Genomic DNA, 19161 nt, shown 5'->3' on the forward strand with positions numbered 1-19161 from the left:
ACCTTATGATTCCATTTCCATGAAACTTTAGAAATAACAAATCTCATCTGTAGGGACAAAAGCAGATCTGCAGTTGCCTGAGGCGATGGATGTGGGAAATGGAGAGAATGACTAGGCTGCAGCACAAAGGAACTCTTGGGGGGGAGACAGAAATATTCTGCATATTAATTGAGGTGGTAATTACACAGATGTATACATTGGTCTAAACTCGTTGAGATGTACAGTTAAAATGTATGCATTTTATTGTTTGTGAACTATACTTCGATACTAAAGTTGATCAGGAAGAAAAGAAGCAGAACAAACTGGTGTAACATCGGCATGCTCAGACACTCTTCTCCACAAATCATCTGTGGATTGCAATCCCAGTTGTTCATCAGCAGCCTCTGGAACTGGCTTTCAGCCAGTAAACATGCTCCCAGATGCAGGAACATCAGTCACAATGAAGAGATCATATTTCAGCTCCTGTCTGGGAGATTTGATATATTCCCCGATCTTCAATAGGACACTACCACCGGCAACGGAACACTGCATTCCACAGATAAAGAACTGCACGCTCATCTGTATCTGACTCTCTCGTACAGTTTAACATCAATAATTTTTCTCCTGTTATCGGACAAAATTCAAGGAAAGCTATGCAGGATAAAGATTACAAATAAGGACGTGCATCCAGATTTAAAGATGGCTAGTTACCTCTAAGACAAGTAATATCAGAAAGACAATCTTCAGATTCCAGTACAAATAGCTATAACTCAGGCTCCGACTCTAACTGAGCTTCACCAGTTCTCAAGGCAAACCAATCACACCCAGCAAACAAGCCCCACGCTGAACCAAGACTGAGTCTTTGACTAAACGAGCTTTATTTTTTAGCTATTGCCATTTATCTTTTTAGGGGTGAAGTGATGAAGCAAAATCTCTGTTAAATAGACCATAAAGTTTGTCTCTAGTCCAAGAATTAGATATACTAGCAACCTAGACAACATTATCTAGGGCTTTTTAAAAAACTTACATGGAATCTGGCCTATGGCCAGGGAAATGATATTAAATTGGCACAGAGTGAGGCCATGGGGCAGATGGCATTTAAGAAAAGAGAGTTGGCAGAGAGGCTGATTAAATGCATAGTGGAGACTTATTTTCCTGGAATTCAACCACTTGAAAATTCAAATAACAGATTTTTTTTTCTGTATTATTCAAGAATATCTGATGTTCATACTAAAAAGGCAAAGGTATTTTCAAGTGGTGTCTGAACCAAAGAAAACTTTAGATTTAGTATAATTTAACATTAAATATATTTATTATACTCCAATTCTTTGGAAAAACTGTGTTTTATGATAATAATTCTCAATAAACCAGGATATTCAATTTATTAATCTCTAGGAGATCCTTATAAATTGGGACTATATAACTTTTATTTCATCCTAATACATAGCATGGAGCTAAGCACAAAATGTGCATTCAATAAATGTTAATTGAAATAAAAGTAAAACATGCAATATGGTTCCATTTTTAAAGAAAATAATATATATGTTCATATGTCCATGTGAACATTAAAAAAACATGACAATATGCACATCAAACTGTAACCAAAAAACACCTCATGGATTTTACGCAATGGGGGGAAATGTAACATTTCCTTTAATACATAGCACAATGGTCAAAATCATAGGCTCAGAAGTCAGACTAGGTTTGAATCCCAACCATACCACTTCTCAGATGAGTCATTGGGCAAGTTCTTAACCTCTCTGTGTCCTCATCCCCTCATCTCTGAATGGAGGTCATTATGGTTCCAACCTCACAGGGTTAAGATGAAGATTGAGATAATTATATATGCACTTCAGGGTGCTTGACCCTTAGCAAGCACTTGATTAACGTTCACTATATTAGTATTTTGTTTGATTTTCTATGGTCATCAAGCAGTACTTTTAAAATTAAGAAAAAATATTTCACACCAAAATAATTTTAAAGAAACAAATTATAATACAAGAAGAAGTAAGAGATGAAGAAAAAAGACAAGTAAAAGGAAATGGGGGGAGAATGGGAAAGAAGAGAAAAATAGCTGTCTCTCTCATCCTGAAGAAATCTCTCCCTGAGCCTTCTGGTTAGCTACAAGGTGGACTGGTTGCTCCATGCTTGTTACATGGCTATCACCTTGGATTTTCCTTTCACCTTCATCCTTGGGATTTCTTTTGTCCATCACTTATATTGAATCACATTTCCCTGGGTCCCAGGTTTACTCTTCATTTACTCTTTCATTTTGGTAGGACATATCCACCAGCATCTTCTTAAGAAAGGGTGAGATATGGCAATGCCAAAAGGTCTTTATTATACTCTTACACTAAAGTGTGCTTGTTCTTAAACAAGCTTCAGTGTTCTTAAACCTTATTTCATTGTTTTTTAGCTTCTGACAAATCTTTAGAAACGTTTAGTACCATTCTGAATCTTTGTGTAAAACTTGAGTTTTCCCTCTGGAAGCTTTTGGGATTTTCTCTTTGTGCCATGTGCTCTGAAAGTCCACAATGACTGGACCTGGTACTTTCATCCATTGTGCTGGGCACTCGGTAGACTCTTTCAGTCTGGCCACTCATGTCTTTCAGGTCAGGAGATTTTCATAAATTATTTCTGTGAAAACTTCCTCTCCTCTGTCGCCGTCGTCTTCTTCTTCTTCTTCTTCTTCTTCTTCTTCTTCTTCTCTTCTCTCTCTCTCTCTCTCTCTCTCTCTCTCTCTCTCTCTCTTCTTGTTTAGTTCTCCATTGTTCCCTATTTTCTATCTCCTTATCTTCCTCCCTTTCTATTTTGCAAAAATTTCAACCTTATTTTCCAAAATTTCTATGGAGTAAAATTTTCTCCTATGATATTTTTATTTTCTAAGAGGTCTTTTCTTTTTTTTTTTTTAAATGAATCTTTATTGTTCAGATTACAATTGTTTCTCCTTTTCCCCCACATATCTCCCCACCACCCAGTTCCCAACCCCCCTCTGCCCTTACCTCCCCCCCCCCCCGCTGTCCTTATCCATAGGTGTATGATTTTTGTCCAGTCTCTTCACATACTCCCCACACAGACACCCCTTTCCCCCTGAGAATTATCAATCCACTCCCATTCTATGCCTCTGATTCTATTAAGTTCACCAGTTTATTCTGTTCCTCAGATTTTTAATTCACTTGACTTTTAGATTCACTTGTTGATAGATATGTATTTGTTGTTCATAATTTTTATCTTTCTTCTTCTTTTTCCTCTTTTTAAAGAATATCTTTCAGCATTTCATATAATGCTGGTTTGGTGGTGATGAACTCCTTTAGCTTTTTCTTATCTGTGAAGGTCTTTATCTGCCCTTCAATTCTGAATGATAACTTTGCTGGGTAGAGTAGTCTTGGTTGTAGGTTCCTGCTATTCATCACTTTGAATATTTCTTGCCACTCCCGTCTGGCCTGCATGGTTTCTGTTGAGAAATTAGCTGATAATCGTATGGGAGCTCCCTTGTAGGTAACTAACTGTTTTTCTCTTGCTGCTTGTAAGATTCTCTCTTTGTCTTTTGCTCTTGGCATTTTAATTATGATGTGTCTTGGTGTGGTCCTCTTTGGATTCCTTTTGTTTGGGGTTCTGTGCGCTTCCTGGACTTGTAAGTCTATTTCTTTCATCAGGTGGGGGAAGTTTTCGTTCATTATTTCTTCAAATAGGTTTTCAGCATCTTGCTCTCTCTCTTCTTCTGGTACCCCCATAATTCTGATGTTGGTTCGCTTGAAGTTGTCCCAGAGGCTTCTTACACTATCTTCAACTTTCTGAATTCTCTTCTCTTCATGCTTCTCTGGAGGAGTGTCCTTGGCCTCTTTGTATTCCAAATCTTTGAGTTGATTCTTGCAATCCTCTAGTCTGCTTTTGGGTCTCTGTATAATATTTTTTATCTCAGTCAGTGTATGTTTAATTTCTAGTTGGTCCTTTTTCATATCCTCAAGGGTCTCATTGAATTTATCGGCCTTTTCCATGAAATTCTTGAAAAACCTTATAACCGTGGTTTTGAACTCTATGTCCAGTCGCTTGTTCTCCTCCATTTCTTTGGTTTGTGATCTGTTTCCTTGCCTTCTCATATTCTCTGCTTCCCTAAGTTGGTAGGGTAGTTTTGTGTACTAGGTGTCCTATTGGTTCAACGGGTCAGCCTCCCAGTTACTTGAGGTGGACACTCTTGGTGTACCCTTGTGTACTGTGTGTCCCCCAGCAGGAGCTACAGCAAGGGCTAGTTTTCTCCTCCTTTGCTTGGGCAGTTTTGGAGCAGTCTGGAGCTGCAGTTGGTTAAGCTGCCACAGAACAGGCCATTTATATGCAAAAGCCGCTGAGTGGAGCCTGGGCGGGTTTGTAGAATGTGCGGGGCGGGGTCTCAGGGCTGGGCGGGGTCTCAGGGCATCACTAGGCTGGGGCGTGGCCAACGGCGATGGCTGCCGTCAGCCGTCTCTGCCTTTCCCGTTTCCAAGTTCCTGCGCCCCACGGTCCAGCGCAGTAAACAATGATTGCTGGGCGCACCTCTGCAAAAAAGTCACTCTCACTTTCCGACCCGATGGCCGAGAGTCCAGCTTCTCCCCGTAGGTGCCTGGGTCCCCCGAGTGTCCCCAGAAACTGGATTTCAGAGTGATCGGGAGCTTGTCTCCCTGCGGGTTGAAGAAAAGCCGCGCACCCAGCCCGCCGCCGGCCCGATTCGCGTGCCTCCGTACCTCAGCTTTTCAGCGATTGTGCTCCTTTCTCTTCTTAGTTGTAAATCTTCCACTCAGCCAGCTTTCCCGTGGTTCTGGGTGGTAGAAGTTTTTGTCTTTTAGTTGTATTTTTGAAATTGTTGTGTGAGGCAGCAGATTAGTTGTTTAACTATGCCGCCATCTTGGTTCCTCCTAAGAGGTCTTTTCTTGTTCTCTGAATGTCCTTTTTAAAAATATATATATGTTTTTATTGAATTTTTAGAGAGAGAGAAAGGGAAAATGAGAGATAGAAACATGGATGAGAGAGAAACATCAACATCGATTGGCTGCCTCCTGCATGTCCCCTGCTGGGGATCAAGCCCACAACCTGGGCATATGCCCTGACTGGGAATCACACCCTGACCTCCTGGTTCATTGGTTGATGCTCAACTGTTAAGCCACACTGGCCGGGCTGAGTATCCTTTTTTTAAAAGATGGCATTTGCAGTCTTTTTTGTTTGTTTTCTTTTTTGTTTTTGTTTGTTTGTTTTAGTTTCTATCTTTCATATTAAAGGCTTTCCTCATATGTCTGACAATCGTTCTCCGTCCATATTACAAGTGGGGCACTAAAATGTTGATTGGATGTGCTTGAAGAAGAGGAAAATGGCAAAAAGAAACAGTTGCTGTTCCTGCAGAGGAAGTCAGGAAGCAACTGACTCACAATGAGAACTTCCTAAGCACACGGGCCACATGGCCCATAGGTTAAACCAGTGGTCGGCAAACGGCGGCTCATGAGCCACATGTGGCTCTTTGGCCCCTTGAGTGTGGCTCTTCCACAAAATACCACGTGCAGGTGTGCACGTACAGTGCGATTGAAACTTCGTGGCCCGTGCGCAGAAGTCGGTTTTCGACCTGGGCGAGTCTATTTTGAAGAAGTGGCATTAGAACACTCAAGGGGCCAAAGAGCCGCATGTGGCTCGCGAGCCGCCGTTTGCCAACCACTGGGTTAAACTTATTTCAATGGGTGTTCCCAGCTCTTCTGTTCTACTGGAATTGGGGTAGGTCAAGTATTTCTTAACACAAGATTTCACTCAGTATTATAGTTGTAACACAATTGATTTTTCTCTCTTCTGTTACGATACCTCATCATGGGTATTCAAACACACACGACACAGTAGTTCCAGGCCATGCTGGCTTCCTGATAGGCTGGTCCATCCAGCTCAGTAGCAGCTGGAGATCATGTCCATTTAAAGGCTGTGAAATGTACTGAGTGCTACTTTCTCTTCTAAGTGAGGGGATCTCCACCTCGCCAAAACCGATGTCCTCATCAGCACCCTGGTGAAAGGGCCAGAGATGGAAGTAAAGCCTGCAACTGAGCAGTCAGGATAGATGCAGCACAGACCAGTGTGGCCAGGGAAGTCATTCCCCCGTTTTCTGGCAGGAAGCATGCCACACAGCCCTCATGGCACATTTCCCCCAACACACATTTTGGCTTTTAAAAAGCAGCTACTGTCCTAACCGGTTTGGCTCAGTGGATAGAGCGTCAGCCTGCAGACTGAAAGGTCCCAGGTTCGATTCCGGTCAAGGGCATGTACCTTTGTTGTGGGCACATCCCAGGTGGGGGGCATGCAAGAGGCAGCTGATTGATGTTTCTCTCTCATTGATGTTTCTAACTTTCTATGCTTCTCCCTTCCTGTCTGTAAAAAAATCAATAAAAATATTTTTTTTTAAAATATTTTTTTTCAGCTACTGAATCCAAGATTTTCTTCTAATTGAGGCGGGGGGGTGGGAGGGGAGGGAGACTCCAAATGCTTCACTTGGGTCTTCACCATGTACGTGACAATAAAGACAATTACAGACTAAGAGCTGTAAGATGTGGACTGGTCACTGCTTTTCTTCTTTATGCTTATAAAGCTCATTAGGGGCTTAATGAGGATTTACCAGTGTTTTCTCTTTCTGTTATTCTGAAGATCTGGCGCTAACGAGAAACCCAGAGTTCTTTCCCCAGAGCCTGGGCAGAGGAGAAGGGAAGCCCGGAAAGACAGCCATTCTCCCAATGAATCCTTACAAGGGCCTGTTCTACAAAAGGTTCTGCATTGAGTATGTAGAGCATGGTGGTGAGGAATGGTACAAAGAGGAGCGTAGGATGTAGTTGCTACTCTTCAGAAATGTACAACTTACTACACAATGAGGCAGGTAGAGCTGGGATTCTAGACTAGTCAGAGCACTTGAATCCATCCCCTATTTATACATTCTGTGTGACTGGATGAGCGAGAGTCTCTCCAAGCTTCCATTTCCCCATTAGGGATAATGACAGGACCGCTGTCATAGTATTATTGTAAGAATTAAATGAAAGACTATATTTTAAAGGTTTTGTAAAGTGTCTAGTATATAGTTGTGGCTCAGAATCTATTAATTGTTATTATTATTATTGTAAATAACCAAAAGCAGGTGAGAATCACACTATGACAAAAGTCAGTGTTTTGCATAGCAATGTGCTTTGAAGGGGTTTGGCCCCCTGTAAGATTGAAAGTTTCATAAAACATTTGACAGGATTGAAAGCTGCAAGTTCTCCCAAAATAAGGATTTCTCTTCTCTTCAATGGACCTGAATTCCAGCCCCATCTCTAGACTGCTGCATGTCCCCACACTACTGTGCCTTTGAGTGTTCCCCACCCCTCGGCTCTGGCTCTAACCTCATGGTATTGTTTCCTAGGGCTCTGTCCCTCCACATACAAAGCAGTCTTCCTGGATATTAAACTTCTCAACTCCAACTTCCCTGCTCCCTGACCACAGGCTGCCTAGGCCAGCTCTCCACTATTGGCACCCACATCCTCATTGAGCCTGAACATCTTTCTTTCTTCCTTAAAATCTTACTGCTTTCATGCAGACTTTTCCCCCTGCCCTCCAGAAACAAAGTAAGATCAGAAATGGAACCAAAAGTCTGGGCAACTACTTTTTTTCTCTTAGGGATATTTCCATGTGTCCTTTGCTGACCTGGCAAAATTTGGGGTTTGGAGAAAGGCTATTAGGAGTCCCTCCTAGGTGGGTTAGCCCAGCTTTCACATGCTCCAAGCTCCTATGCTTGCCCTTTAGGGAAAACTGTAGTTATTATTGGTTGTATCTCGCTTTTTCAGAGTGGAGGGGCCCATGAACTATTTCCCCGGACCCAGATGTCAAGGAAGCATAGTGACGGTGCAGCGAAAATGACTGGCACTGCCAGAGAAGTCTGCCTCCGGGCCCAAGGTAGCAGCTGCAGCAATTCAGCCCTGGGCTCTCCCGGTGGAGTTCCAGCCCCAGGACACATCTGGATGTTGTCGGACTGGGCAGAGTGTTAATGAGAACAGAACGCGTGGGAATGTCATCAGATCACTTGGTGCTTTGGGGTCTATTCTGGGCCTCAGCCAGATCTGATTGCATAATAGAACCATTTGACATAATTGGAAATGGAAACTGACAGTTTCTTTGCTTGTCCGGGACCTGTGGCAGCTGGCATGAGAGACACAGAGGGGCCAAGCCTCATCTGGAATGCACCTGGGAAGTGCAGGAAAGAAGGGGCTGCTCCTGGCACTTGGCTGGCCCTGGAAGGAAGGCAGGAGCCTTGCTGTTGTCCTCAGCTCTGTGCCAACATCTCCTGTCCTGACTCTACAGCGGTCAACCTCTGCAGCCCGCAGGGCCTGACCTCTCCACATGGAACCTGAAAAGATAAGGTCTTAAAGCCTCTCCCAGGCTGGGTCCAGGGAATTACGAAGGCTGTCTTACGTCTGAGATGCCTGTGTTGGTTCAGGCTCCACACCTCAGTGGGAGTCAGATCTGGCATGGCCACATCTGATTGAAAACTTAGGGTTGAGATACTTCTATTATATTATGGTTAAGAGCACAGGCATTAAGAGTATCACCCCATTGGTGGTTATTTGATTATTATAAGGGGGATAAATCAGCTTTGCAATTGGGGGTGGGCATCCACTGTCACCTCCTTAACCCACAGTCAATCCTAGCATGCAGCCTCCCCAGGGCGCAGTGTGCCCTATACAGGACCAGCTAGAATCAGGGTCTCTAACTGATCCAACCTCCATCTCACAAGCCTTTAGACCTAACTCCTAGTTTACAGAAAGCCCAGGGGCTGGAGGAACAAGTTCAATGACACTAGGAGGAAACCATCAGATCACAGGACAACTGATTCCACAGTCTCTTCAACAAGCTAGTGACACATAGAAGGTGGGAGAATTGCTTTGGTGAAATATTTAACATTTTAGAGTTATAACAACTAAAAACAAACAAACAAAAACAAAAGTCTGGGAGTCCGACAAGGGGGCTTCATCTTGTCTTTACCACTGACAGGCATGGGGACAAGTTACTGGGCCTCTCTGAGCCTATTTCCTCACCTGCAACATGAGGGAGGTTGTGAAGATGGACTGAGAAGATGCAGGAAGGCCTTTAGCGCAGTACCTGGGCATTCTGGGTACTCAGAAGTGGCAGCTACTAGTATCACGCCAGAGGTCTGTTTATTGACGAAACTGTTCCCATGGAATGCCCTGCAGCGTGGTGCTACCCTGGCCTTCCTGCTTACCGTCTATCAACTTCTTTGCATGATAATGCCTAACTTAGCCTACTGGAAATGTCATCTCCCCAAACATGAATGCCCCTCCTCTACTCTGCCTCCCTGAGCTAAGGCTGCAGATGTCACCTGAGCCTGCCTGTGCGGGAATACGTAAGAGCATGTTCCGAGGACACTGTTGGTGCCCTGCCAGGTCTCCTGGGCCTTCACTGTTTCAGAGCAGACTGCCAGCCCTCAGCACTGTGTTTCGGCTTCTCTCACTGCCGGAGCCCATGGTGACCTTGAGACTGTGCCCAGCTGGAAGTGCCAGGGAATTGACACCCTTCTTCCTGTTCTCCCCTCAGCAGTTCTCAACCAGTGACAGGCAGGAGGGGTATACTATCCCTCCCTTCCCCCTCTGGAGAGGTATCTTTCAAGTGTGTTTCCCAGAAATCTATAGCAGGATTAAGATCTACTCAGGGTGAAACAAACTAGATAATATCCCCTTTATTAGTTTTTCTCTCTTCCCTGAATTACTTCCCCACCTGCCACCTGTGTTTTCTGGAATCACCTGCCCAATATACCACTTGCACTAGCAGCTTTGTCTGAGGGAACCCAAGACACCACATGAATGAGTTTGGATTGTACTCTCAGGGCAGCAGGAAGCCACTGGCATCCGCTAAGCTGCAGCTATCAGTGCCATTCCAGAGCGAGCTCTGCGCCACTCCTTGCCCATCCACCATCAGTGCTAGATTTTGAACTCAGGGAGAGTAGTAAGTGTTGTGTCTCATTCACATCAGATACTCCCCACGTAGTGCCTGTCCCAGTGGGCTGCCTCCAGCTTCTGCTCCCACCAGAAGCGACAGGCAAGGAGGCTGGAGGAACGCCCAGAGACTGTGGTTACACAGAGCCTACACATTGCAGCCACCATGGCTGCAAACAGTTGCATAGAAATTCACTACTGCTTGCTGCTTGGAGGTGTCTGAAGTCTAAGAGTAAAATCCCGGGGAGAGCAGCATGCCAGTTAGAGTAGGAAGCATCTAGAAGGGACGAAGGTCTGAGGGAGCATCTGCCTGCCTGTGAGCCCTGCGCCAGGGGATCTAGCTTCCACAGGATAACTAAGAAAGCTCTGGAAAAGACCCGTGGAAAACTGCACAGCTCTAATTAAGAGAGTCCTCTGCCCCCTGCCTTGCTGCACTGCCAGTGCCCATGAGCCTGCTGACGAGACCCAGAATGAGCCATAAGCAATGCGGTTAGGCAGCTGGCCAAACTGTTGGCAAAACGTTGTGCACTGCTCTTGGAGCAACTTCAGAAAGAATATGGGTCCAAGGGGGTATTATGATGGAAGACCCTTGGGAGAGTCTTTCCAGGAAAACCTGAGACCCCCTGACAGTTCTGGGCAATATTTTTCCCTTCTTATGAGAAACAGATGAAATAGACTGAGCTTATTGTTCTATTATTCTTTGTTCTAAAGTAAGATATTTCAAGATCCATGTCCTTTATTAGGGTACAAGTTGGAAGCAGGAAGCCAGTTTAACATTAGCAAACCCTTTGATTCTATACCTTTGTTTAGCAGTCATGCTGATTTGCTTTCTGTTTGAATTAGGAAGGAAGGAAGGAAGGAAGGAAGGAAGGAAGGAAGGAAGGAAGGAAGGAAGGAAGGAAGGGAGGGAGGGAGGGAGGGAGGGAGGGGAGGGGAGGGGAGGAGAGGGGAGGGGAGGGGAGAGGAGGGGAGGGGAGAGGAGGGGAGGGGAGAGGAGGGGAGGGGAGGGGAGGGGAGGGGAGGGGAGGGGAGGGGAGGGAAGAAGTTGCCCCCTACAGATCACAAAAGAGATCATAGAGTTAAATTTGGATTTCATCACAAACACAATTTCTGCCGAGAAGGAAAGCGGTAAATGAGGTCAGAGTGGCCACCTGACTGCGCTGGCCAGAGCTCAGCCACAGGTAACAGGAAGCCTCTGTACTCATTGCTTTGCCAAGTGACCTGAGCCAGATCAGGGTTCCTGGCCACCTGGACGAATGAAGGCAGAGGGCCAACGCAGTGAGGGTGGTACCTCGGTGTTGCTTGGCATTACATTTGATGGGAAATAAAAGGAATAAAAGAGGGAATGAAGGGAGGGGAAATCTTTGCGGCGATCTCTTTATTTGATGTCCTCTAATTTCATCTCAAAAACAATTTTTAAAAAATTTACTAATTTGAGAGAGAGAGAGAAAGAGACTATCAATTTATTGTTCCATTTATTTATGCATTCATTAGTGGCTTTTTCTATGTGCCCTGGCTGGGGATCAAACTTGACAACCTTGGTATATTGGGACAATGCTCTAACCCAGTGGTCGGCAAACCGCGGCTCGCGAGCCACATGGGGCTCGCAAGCCGTGGTTTGCCGCTCTGTTGACTAATGAGTTTGCTGACCACTGACCTAGACTCTCAATTCCAATAATTACAGGCTGTTGTTGTTCCTTGTGATTAAGCCCCTATCCCAGTGGTCAGCAAACTTATTAGTCAACAGAGCGGCAAACCGCGGCTCGCGAGCCGCATGTGGCTCGCGAGCCGCAGTTTGTCAACCACTGCTCTAACCAAGTGAACTACCCAGCCAGCACTTTCAAAGCAATTTTTAAAAGAGCCAAGTACAGACTCTCTCAGAACAGGGAGACATCCTGATTTGGGCAGACCCAGAGTGGATGAAGTTTTCATCCACTGACCCCTGGGGTTTCTGAGCTTGGGCACTAGCGCTGGCCAGACTAGCGTTCAGTTCAATGACACCAACTGAAGCTTCACTCTGGGCCTCTTTGGGCCACTCTGAACTTCTGGTTTACTGTACTCTCTTCACCCTGTCCCCGTGCTGCCTTAACGTTTATAAATTCACATCTTCACCACTGGGTCCACAATTAAATTTCTTTTTTAAAAAAAGGAGGGACTCAAAATTTGGTTTCAGTAGATATCAGTAAGAGTAGGCACTTGTCTTAGGGAAAAGTGTATGTTATATAATTTGGGCCTATATCCTGAATGACTGTTTAGACCAGACAGGGAGCATGTATTGAAGGTTAAATTTCAGTGTAAATTCTTGAGACAAACATCCATGGACAACAGTTAAAATGTAATCTTGAAGGAAGGAAGGAAGGAAGGATCTGTCAGACCGAGGGCCAGAGCAGTGAGAGTGGCATTACATTTGATGGGAAATCTATACTAATAGAGGAATATGCAAATTGGCCGGGATGCTGTAACGTAACGACCAAACAGCAGGGACCTGAGGCTGCATGGTGCCTGGCTGGGGCGGGGGACCTTAGGCCATGTCTCCCGTTCAGCGGGGCTTGACAGGAGACCTGAGGCTGCCCCCTGCTCCCCACCCAGTGAGGTTTGATGGGGGACCTGAGGCTGCGCCCCCCCCCCCCCACCTGGCGCCAGGCTGGAAGACCTGAGGCTGTGCCCCCCCCCCCCACCTGGCGCCAGGCTGGAAGACCTGAGGCTGTGCCCCCCACCCGAAGGGGCTTGAAGGGGTGAGGCTGGCCGGGTCTTGGTCTCCTGTGTTTTCGAAGCACGTGCAGGTGGTGTGCGGGGAGTTGACTCTGGGTCCTGTGGCGTGCCCCAGACTCTGACAGGAGGGAGATTTTCATATACATTTTACTAATTTTCTTTCATCTCTGACATTTCTATTATAGAGAAAGGGCAAATAGCAATATTAAAATATTTCCTCTAATTAATTCCCTTTTAATATGCATGAATTTTGTGCACCGGGCCACTAGTAACAGAATAAAAGAGGAAATGAAGGGAAAGGCAAAGGGAAACCTGGTCATTATAGCCAAAGGTTGATGTTCTCCCAGTAAGAAATAAAATACAGATTTGAGGAAATGCAATGAAATAGCCCCAAGTTTCTGATTCAGAGTCTCTTGCTTACATTTCTTTTTTTTTTAATTTATTGATTAAGGTATCACATATTTGTCATCAACCCCCTCCCCCTGTTCCCTTCCCAAACCCCCCCCCCCCACATGCATGCCCCCCTCCCCCTGTTGTCCGTGATCACTGGTTAGGCTCATATGCAAGCACACAAGTCCTTTGGTTGATCTATCTCCCTTGTCCCCACCCTCCCCTACCTTCCCTCTGAGGTCTGACAGTCTGATCAATGCTGTTCTTGTTCTTCAGTCCATGTTGTTCATCTTTTCCCCTAGATGAGTGAGCTCATGTGATACTAGGAATACACTTATAGGAACCGAAAATGAGACAAGCAATAATAGTTATGCTGAGAGGCAAATGAATCAGTCTATAGTGAGTTTCTTTCTGGGCCAACAGTTCTTTTGAGTCCCGGTTTCTATGTCCAACAGTTGTTTATGTGTTCATAACAGCAATGATATTTCAGTTCTGGATGGTGGACAAATGGTGGTATTGCAGGTCCGACCGTCTCTGGTTTGGTCCTGGGCAATCTGCAGTGACGCATATCTGCTGACTGCTAGTATGGCAAGGCATCATCAGCATCTTCCATCTCTGGACTGTTTCTCTTCTGACTTTATGGCTGGAGCACTCCTGTCAATTCCTCTCTGTTGCAGGAATCCACATGTCTCGGAGTTGTTTTCTGAAAATATACAAACATATTCTCGACCAAAAGTTAATAAAGGAATATTTTCTATAAATTTGACTTGTGATCCTTTTTCATTTTTTTGCCCAAATGATTTTCCTTTGGCTTGTTTTGACACCATGTATGTTTTACCTGGGTGACTTGCTGTTAGCATTACAAATGAAAGTTAATTTTCTAAAGTAAAAATTTTCTAGATGTAATTTATTTGCAGGATATTTTTCCTTACATGATATTCTTCTACTATCCCCCCTTTTTTGGTTTAAATATTGGGAGGCTTTTGGAAATTTTATGCTGTAATCTTGATAGCTTTTAAATTTTACTTTTTTGCACTAAAATGTGACTGCTTTAGGTTCATTATATGTTACGCAATTTTACCATGAGATGAACTACCAATAAAAATTTTAGTTAACACTTAGTAATAGCTTTTTTGTCCAGTACAATTGATTTTTCTAGAGTATCACGCGCCCCTGGGTCCGGGTGAGGCCATGCGCCCCTGGGTCCGGGTGAAACTGGATCCCGGGTCCGGATGAGGCCGTGTGCCCCTGGATCCGGACGAGGCCGGGTCCCGGGTCCGGGTGAGACCACACCCCTGGGTCCAGGAGAGGCCATGTGCCCCTGGGTCCGGGTGAGGCCGTGCGCCCCTGGATCCGGGTGAGGCTGGGTCCTGGATCTGGGTGAGGCCATGTGCCCCTGGGTCTGGGTGAGGCCATGCACCCCTGGGTCCGGGTGAGGCCACGCGCCCCTGAGTCCGGGTGAAGCCGTGCCTCTGGGTCTGGGCGAGACCAAACCCGAGGGAGTTGGACCTGCATTACCACCATTTGTCCACCATCCAGAGCTGAAAAGTCAGTGCCGACATGTACACATAAGGAACTGGTGGATATTGAAATTGGGTCTCAAAAGAACTGTTGGTCCAGAAAGAAACTCACTACAGACTGATTCATTTGCCTGTCAGCATAACTATTATTGCTCGTCTCACATTCGGTTCTTATAAGTATATTTCTAGTAACACATGATCTCACTCATCTAGGGGAAATGATGAACAAAATAGACTGAGGAACAAGAACAGACCCAGAAACAAGGAGGCATCGAGCGGACTATCAGGCCTCAGAGGGAGGGTAGGGGAAGGAGGGGGTAGGGGAGAGAGATCAACCAAAGGACTTGTGTGCATGCATATTAGCCTAACCAATGGTTAAGGACAACAGGGCGGTGGGGGCGTCCGTGGGGAGGGGTATGGGATGGGAATGAAAGGATGAGGACAAATATGTGATACCATAATCAATAAAGAAATTAAATATATATATAAAGCAATAAAATAAAATAAAATAAAAACATTAAAAAAATAAATAAATAAAAGAAAAAAAAAGAAATAAAATACAGAAAAATGATTTGGCCTAAGTTAAATCCATTAGCAATGCATTTTAAGAAACCCATGCACTGGCTATCTTCAGAGTAGCAAGTATGTGATGGTTTGATTTTAGCATTTAATTCAATGATGCACTTGCAGACTGCATTTAAAGGGTAAAAATATATATTTGATTCAACTGATCTTATTTAACAGCTTACACAAGCAGCTTCAATTCACATTTTTTTCCCATTTGTTTTGCTTCAGCAATTCCAAATGAAGGAGGTCTAATTGCACGGTCACCCTCCCACCCAATGTATGGGTAAATATAGAGGGAAATAATCACTGGGAGGAAAATTAAGGTTTGGTCATACATCAACTCTGCTTAGCTGGCATCCAAACACATAATTCACATTGCTGAAAAGCCTCCAGTGATGGCTTATCCACTACCGATCAATTGCAGAAAAGGCTATAACTTTATTAGAAGCAGCATTTAAGAATCCTGTAAACACTTAAGATTTACACCCTACTTTCTAAATGGTCAATGCATAGTAATTAACCCATGTGTGAAATTAAATCCAACCCTAAGGAAGATTTATACATATGTTGTTTTCAATTCTGTCTAAACCTTTCTCAAAAAAAAAAACATAGGCTGAAGGATCAAAAGGCAACTTAACCAACCTGATCAAAGCACCACCATCAATGCTAAGGAAAATCACCTTAGTGGTCATCACCTGCCTACTATAAAACTTCCAGCCCAAACAGTGTGACTCAGTGAGTGAGCACGGACCTATGAACCAGGAGGTCACAGTTGGATTCCTGATCAGGGCACATGCCCGGGTTGTGGGCTTGATCCCCAGGAGGGGCCATGCAGAAGGCAGCCGATCAATGATTCTCTCTCATCATAAAAATTTATTTTTTTTTTAAAAATCTGAATATATATATGCACTAGCGTTCCCGTTGCAGGAAAAATCCTGCAATAGGGTTTCCTGCTGCACTCTACCCCGCCCCGCCTGCTCTCCTTCCTTGTCCCCCAGCCCGCCTTCTCTGCCAGCCCGCCCCGCTCTCCTTCCTTCTCCCCGGCCCCGCCTCCGCTCCTCCCTTCTCCTCCCCCCTCCCCGGCTTGCTTGCTTCTCCGCAGCTTTGCTCCCTTCAGCATCTCTTGGCTTCTTTCTAAGCTGTCTTGATATGCAAATTAGCTGCCATCTTTGTTGGGGTAATTTGCATACTCGTCCTGATTGGTTGGTGGGCGTGGCTTGGCTGGTGGGCGTGGCTTGGGCCTAGCGAAGGTGCGGTCAATTTGCATATTTGTCTATTATTAGGTAGGATATCCATAGTCCATTAAAAAATTTCTCTAATATTAAATTGTTTAAATGTCAAAATTTACTATTTGTGAATGTGCATAGCCATTGAGCATTTGTGTGGTTTTACATTGCCTGTAGCTGCTTAGAACCTACTGCTACTGCTACTACTATTGCAGTCACCATTCATTACCTGTTGGATTAACATGGTACCTGGTGAGCTACCTGCAGAAAAATCTACCTTTCTTCCTCCAGGCTTCTTATCTCCAAGAGCTATCTGATCCAGCGAGTGTGGATGATCCAGGGAGTGTGGATGAGCCTGGGAAGTCCATCGAAACTAAGGCAAGAGCTATCAAATCACAATCCTATGAGCAAAGATAAGTAATGTTTTTACATGGCGGGGGGGAGAAGGGGAGAGGGGAGGAACCTTTTGTCTTGCTGGCTCAGAGGAGACATATAGTGTAAATCCGGCTATGAAAAATTGTAAGGAAGTGTAAAGGGCACCTCACCACTCTCTGATACCAAACTTAGACTTAAAGCCCTGCATCTTTCAAATGTAGACTTTCTCTTAATAGCGAGCAGAAACATGCACACATCTCCGTGACCCTGCATCAACTTTACTATAGAATTTTTTTTTTAGGGAGGAGTCAACCCTATTTCTTTTCTTTCTTTCTTTATTGATTAAGGTATTACATATGTGTCCTATCCCCCCATTGCTCCCTCACCGCCCCCCACTCATGACCTCACCCCCCTGGTATCTGTGTCCATTGGTTAGGCTTATATGCATGCATACAAGTCCTTTTGTTGATCTCTCCCCCTTACACCCACCCTCCCCTACCTTCCCTCTGAGGTTTGATGGTCTGATCAATGCTTCTCTGTCTCTGGATCTGTTTTTGTTCATCAGTGTATGTTGTTCATTATATTCCACAAATGAGTGAGATCATGTGATATTTATCTTTCTCTGACTGGCTAATTTCACTTAGCATAATGCTCTCCAGTTCCATCCATGCTGTTGCAAATGGTAAGAATTCCTTCTTTTTTTACCACAGCATAGTATTCCATTGTGTAGATGTACCAGTTTTCTAATCCATTCATCTGCTGATGGGCACCTAGGCTGTTTCCAAATCTTAGCTATGGTAAATTGTGCTGCTATGAACATAGAGGTGCACATATCCTTTCTGATTGGTGTTTCTCGTTTCTTGTGATATATTCCTAGAAGTGGGATCACTGGGTCAAATGGGAGTTTCATTTTTATTGTTTTAAGGAAACTTCATACTGTTCTCCACAGTGGCTACACCAGTCTGCATTCCCACTACTATAGAATTTAAGTCCACTAAACAAGCTTCCTTAACAGTTTTGCCGAAGTCAGGAGAGAACCAAGAACAAAAGCAGAGATTTCTGACTAAGAAAGCAGCTTTGTAGCTTTGCTCCCTCCAGTTTGAATGGAAAGGCAAAAAGGAGTGTTAGGAGTGGGATAATAGGTACTTAGCTCACTCCATGTCCCAAAGGAAGGTGTTCGCTACACAAGGTAAGAAAGCTCTGAGCACTGGAGCTTGTGCAAGGACACTCCTTGAGAACTCCATGGTCAGATTGCCCACAGGGATCAAGCCTAAACCGGCAGTCGGACATCCCTCTCACAATCCAGGACCGCTGGCTCCTACTGCTCACCTGCCTGCCTGCCTGATCACCCCTAACTGCCTCTGCCTGCCTGGCTGATAGCCCCTAACTGCCTCTGCCTGCCTGGCTGATCTCCCCTAACTGCCTCTGCCTGCCTGCCTGATCGCCCCTAACTGCTCTCCCCTGCCGGCCTGATGGCCCCTAACCACCTCTGCCTTGGCCCCCACCACCATTGCTTTGTCCGGAAGGACATCCGAAAGATGTCCGGTCTAATTAGCATATTACCCTTTTATTAGTATAGATTTCATATTCATGAACCCTAACTATTACAAACAACATCGTATTTTATCATCTTCTATACACAACAATGCATATCCATAACCATTTTGTTGTTGTTATTGTTTTTAATCCTCACCTAAGGATATTTTTCCCTTGATTTATTTATTTATTTATTTATTTATTTATTTATTTATTTTTTTTTTAGAAAGAGTAGAAGGGAGGGGGAGAGACAGAGTGAGAGAAACATCTATGTGAGAGAGGCACATTAATTGGTTGCCTCTCATATGCCTGAGAGGTACATGCCCTTGACTATAATCCAACCCTGGACCCTTCAGTCCAAGGGCTGATGCTCTATCCATTGAGCCAAACCAAAATGGCTAGGGCCATAACCGTTCTTGAACTGGGGAAGGATCATTATAAAATATCACAGATAGTCTGAGGAATGGGCAAGATTTGGGTAGGTGAAAGCTTTTTAATGTTTTTCAACTGTTGTGGTTAATAAATTATATCTTATAAATAACTCTATAGATGACATTAAAGTCTCCTTTTCCTCTTTTAATAAAATTGAAAATATTTTTATCATCATTCTAATAAAAATTCTTCCAACACATGAACACTTTTTAAATGATAGTCCTTAAGCATTGATGTTAAATAGACCCAACTAATTTACCCTTTCTTCATTGTTCTTTTCTATACTTAGCATAAACTCCTTTAGACAAGAATATGTCTATTTTAATAGATTCTGACCAGTGGGTAATAAGGACTATCCTATTACATGTAGACATGTAGCAATACATCTGCAGAAGAAGAATGCTGGCTAAGAGCTATAAACAGAATCAATTGATTCTTTCTTCATGAATT

Source organism: Eptesicus fuscus, chromosome 5 (genome assembly GCF_027574615.1).
Source record: "Eptesicus fuscus isolate TK198812 chromosome 5, DD_ASM_mEF_20220401, whole genome shotgun sequence".
Taxonomy (NCBI): domain Eukaryota; kingdom Metazoa; phylum Chordata; class Mammalia; order Chiroptera; family Vespertilionidae; genus Eptesicus; species Eptesicus fuscus.